The following is a 4,612-nucleotide window of genomic DNA, read 5'->3' on the forward strand; positions in this document are numbered from 1 at the left end:
CCCAAATAAATCAGCAGGGTTGAGGCCAGGGCAATTCAAAGTGTCTCTCTGCACAATGTCAGGCTATTAAATGCACAGTGTCCCTCTGCCTGCTGACTCAGGCTGTAAAATTGGAGCATGGTGCTGACAAGAGTGCTCATGGCTGTAGGGATGAGGTCACTGTGTCCTCACTGTGCGGTCGACTGGGACAAGCCCATTGCTTTCCTGTCCCGTGTCTGTGGGCCTTCTGGCAGACAACAGGGCTCACGGCCTCACCCTCCACGCTCGTGCTGGCTTTCACCTCGTTCCCTCTGACCCACTCTGGAGGACCTGGTGCTGCATCTGGGCCAGGCTGGCTGTAACTAATAAGAGTTGTAAAAAGGGGCGTGTAAAACAGGACCCTGAGATTGGTCTTTGTTTCTGAGCAGCCAAAGCCGTACCTCATAGTGTCAGAAGTGTTGAAACTGGGGGATCCTTCTTGTGTGGAAGCAGGGTCCTGGACTCAGAGCCGACCCTGCTTCTTCCTAGCTGTGGAGCAAGTAAGGGAGCTTTTCCGAACCTCAATTTCTTCATCTCGAAAATGAGGGTAATGGTGATTTAAGGACTGTTATCTTCTTCCTCTGTGCCTGATGCTTGTGATTCTCACAGGAACCCTCAAAGGCTGAGTATCCCACCCAGTTTACAGATGAAGCAAAGTGAGGCCCAGAGAAGGGAAATTGCTTGCCCAAGATCACCCAGCAAGTAAGAAACAGAGCTAGAGACGAGCTCAGGTCAGCACGGAATCACGCAAACTCCTTCTGTAGGCTTTGTCAAGGACTGATGAGAAAAGCAGATGGTTAAGAGCTCTACAACTTCTGTGAGGTAAAGAATATCTGCAGGGCTGGACACGGCGGCTCTTACCTGTAATCTTAGCACTTTGGGAGGCTAAAGTGGGTGGATTGCTTGAGTCCAGGAGTTTGACACCAGCCTGGGCAACAGAGCAAGACTCCGTCTCAAAAAAAAAAAAAATTAAAAATTAAAAAATAATAATAAATGGATGACTTGACTCTAGAGAAACGTGTTAAATCAAATGCTGCCAGATTATCTGTCTTTAAAGAAAGCAACAAAAACAACAGAAACTCCAACTGGCACTGCCTGCTCTGATCCAGCACCAGTACAAGCAATTTGCTTTGCCTGGCTCTTATCGCTTAGATTACAATTATTTGAGCCTTATCTTCCTCTGAGATAATGACCTCCTCTAGGGCTGGGGCTCAGGTGTTCCTGTCTTCCCTCTGTCCAGCAAGTTATTTGGCACAAGAAAGAAACTATAAATGTTTAATAAATGAATGAATCAAAGAATGAATGAAGGAGGAGGCTGACAGTGGTATGTGCTGGGCGGACCACAGGTTTTGGAAACAGACCTGCTAGCTATATGTCTTTGGGCATGTTACCTCACCTGAATCTCAGTTTCCCCAACTGTAAGATGGGGCTAATAGCAGTACTCACCTCTAAGAATTATTGTGAATATGAAGTAAGGAAACGTGTTATCAGGTGACTGTCCTACAGTAAATACTTGAAATGTGGTAACTATTATTATTTCCATTTTTTTTACATTCTCAAAGCCTGATTTTCTTCAGGGTTGCAGGGATCTGCCCCTCTCGATTTCCACGTATTGTTTTCTGGAGGTCTGTGAGGTTGGAAGAAGAGGACCTGATGGTGCTTCCCCCAGGAGCTTTCTTCCCCGTGGGGTGGGCAGAACTCTGGAGCAGTCCAGACGTCTGGCTTCATGGCCCAGCTCCACTTTGCAATTAGTGAGTTGCTTATTACCAGTGAGCCTCAGTTTTCTCTCTGTAAAATAAGGCCCAGAATAATCTGTGTTGTTTTTGTTTTTGTTTTTGTTTTTTGTTTTTTTTTTTGAGATGGAGTCTCACTCTTTTTTGCCCAGGCTGGAGTGCAGTGGCACAATCTCGGCTCACTGAAACCTCTGTCTCCCGGGTTCAAGCGATTCTCCTGCCTCAGCTTCCCGAGTAGCTGGAATTACAGGTGCCTGCCACCACGCCCACCTACTTTTTTTGTATTTTTAGTAGAGACAGGGTTTTACCACGTTTGGCCAGGCTGGTCTTGAACTCGTGACCTCAAGTGATCCACCCGCCTCGGTCTCCCAAAGTGCTGGGATTACAGGCGTGAGCCACCGCGCCTGGCCCTCTTTTTTTTTTTAAGACCCAGAATAATGTTGACCTTGGAGATCTCTGGGGAGGATTCAATGGCTTGGCCCTGGGCCTAGTGCACAGTAAGCCCTCCACAAGTGTTGAGTCTGAGGAATTAACCTGGCACCCTGAGACTGGGGGAACAGCAAAGAGACCAGAGGGACCCCGAGAAGCCCAAGGACTGATGGGAAAAACAAATAGCCTGGCATAGTTTTGTTTTATTCTTAGAATTATATTTCTCCAGAGAAGTGGAATGACAATGCCTTTCATGCTGATATAACTTTTTCTTTCTTTTTTTCTTTTTAGAGATAGGGTCTTGCTATGTTGCCCAGGCTGGCCTCAAACTCCTGAGCTCAAGCAATACTCCTGCCTCAGCCTCCCAAGTAGCTGGGACAACAGGCCAGCACCACTGTACCTGGCTTTGATGTAACTTTGTAACTCTGCAAAACTCCTTCCCACATGTCTTTCCTTGGGTCCTCCCCACACCTTATGCTGCAGGCAAGACTAGAATTATTCATGTATCCACAGTTGTGGAAACTGAGGCACAAAGAAATTAAGCCACTTGCTTGAGATCACAGTGAAGGAAGAATTTGGAAGCAAATTGAAGATGTAAAACCTGGCCTCCTGACTTCTAGATACCACCGTGCAGCAATTTGGATCTGAAAGAAAGCACACAGCTTACGCCCGGACAGAGCAGCCGGTGTCTAGCTGTGCCCACTTGCCCCGCCCAGCCCCCACCTGTATGCCACCTGGCAGTCATATGCACATTCATCACAGGGGAGCTGGCTGACTCACACATTATACTGGGGCTGACTCATGCTTTGCAAGAGGGAGAGTGAGAATCAGTTGAGAGCCACAGGAGCCCCTGCTTTCCACATCGAGGCTTGAGATTCATGCCTCACAATCCACGGCAGCTTAGTTCTTTAAAAAGGGAAAGCACTGTGAGCTGGCTGGAGCTCTGATCTCTGGACTCAGAGAAGAGTGGTTTGGTTCAACTCTGGGCTCTGTTACAAGTTGACTGGGTGACTTCAGGCAAGTCATTGTCCCTCAGTCTCTTCGGCTTTGTAACAGAGGGGTTGCAACAGATAAGCGCCAAGACTTTTCAAGCATCTGAAAGACTGTTCTTGCTCTGGTTTGAGAAACCTCGTCATAATAATGTTGTATGTGTTGCTAATTTACTATGTGCCAGGTAAGTGATTGGTATGGGGTTATTAATATCTCATTTAATTCTCATAATGAAATTCTATATTTACTATTTTTTGTCCTATTTCTCAAAGGAGGAAACTGAAGCACAGTTTCAGAGTGATTTTCCCAAGGTCGAGCAGGTCAGCAAGTGTTCGAGCTAAGAATTAAACCTGGTTTGTCCCCAGACTTTGCATAAAATCTAGTCTAAGGCCGGGCGTGGTGACTCATGCCTTTAATCCCAGCACTTTGGGAGGCTGAGGCGGGTGGATCACAAGGTCAGGAGTTGGAGACCAGCCTGGCTAACATGGTGAAACCCCGTCTCTGCTAAAAATACAAAAATTAGCTGGGCGTGGTGGCAGGTGCCTGTAATCCCAGCCACTCAGGAGACTAAGTCAGGAGAATTGCTTGAAATCAGGAGGCAAAGGTTGCAGTGAGCTGAGATTGTGCCACTGCACTCCAGCCTGGGTGACAGAGCAAGACTCCATCCCAGAAAAAAAAAAATCTGCTCTACACCTTTATGCTATTAGACCTCAGTTTCCTCACTTAAAAAAATTAAACTACATGACATAAAATTTACCATTTTACCTATTTTAAGATTACAGTTCAGTGTCATTGAGTGCATTCACACTGTTGTGCAACCATTGCCATCATCCACGTGCAGAATTTTTTCATCTTCTGAACCCACTAAATAATAATTTCCTATTGCCTGTGACCCCTAATCCCTGGCAACCCCCGTTCTACTTTCTCTGTGAATTTGACTACTCTAGGTATCTCATTTAAAGTTTCCTCATCTTTAAAACTACGATAATAAAGATCAAGTGTTATTTGATCCTTCTCCCAGTGGCACGGTTCGCTCAGACTTGAATTTAAGTCACAGTTCTTCTATTCATCTACCCCTCAGGCAGGTTGCTTAACCCCTTTGCCTCCCTCATTTCCATGTCCCTAAAGTTGGGCTGGTGGACCCTGTTGGGACGATCACAGGAGACAATGGGGATGAAGGTACTTGGAAAACCCAATGCCACTTCTAGAACGTGTTATACCATCTTCCTGGTGGGCTGGAACACTGGCATAGTTGTGACAGCTGGGGAGGCTTTAGAATTGCACATTACAACCTGGCCAGTGCCCAATCTGACATTTGGGGCTGAGGCTGGGAGGTAGAAAGCACATCATGGAGGGCTTTGACTGCTTGGCTATAGAGCCCTCCCCTCAAGGAGCTTACATTCCAGCCTGTGCACCTGGTATTGTAAAGTGGCTGGTATAGT

The 4,612-nt window shown here is 46.6% G+C and overlaps 1 long non-coding RNA gene across 1 annotated transcript in view; it reads left to right on the forward strand.

Moving 5' to 3' along the window:
• Positions 1–626: 626 nt before the first annotated feature.
• Positions 627–4,612, forward strand: part of LOC105514098 — an 11,586-nt gene continuing 7,600 nt past the window's right edge. Inside the window, exon 1 of the long non-coding RNA XR_001002130.1 lies at positions 627–840. This is a non-coding gene — a long non-coding RNA (uncharacterized LOC105514098). The remainder of the gene's footprint in view (positions 841–4,612) is intronic.

The sequence above is a fragment of the Colobus angolensis genome, unplaced genomic scaffold, assembly GCF_000951035.1.
Source record: "Colobus angolensis palliatus isolate OR3802 unplaced genomic scaffold, Cang.pa_1.0 Scaffold106, whole genome shotgun sequence".
NCBI classification, from domain to species: Eukaryota; Metazoa; Chordata; class Mammalia; order Primates; family Cercopithecidae; genus Colobus; species Colobus angolensis.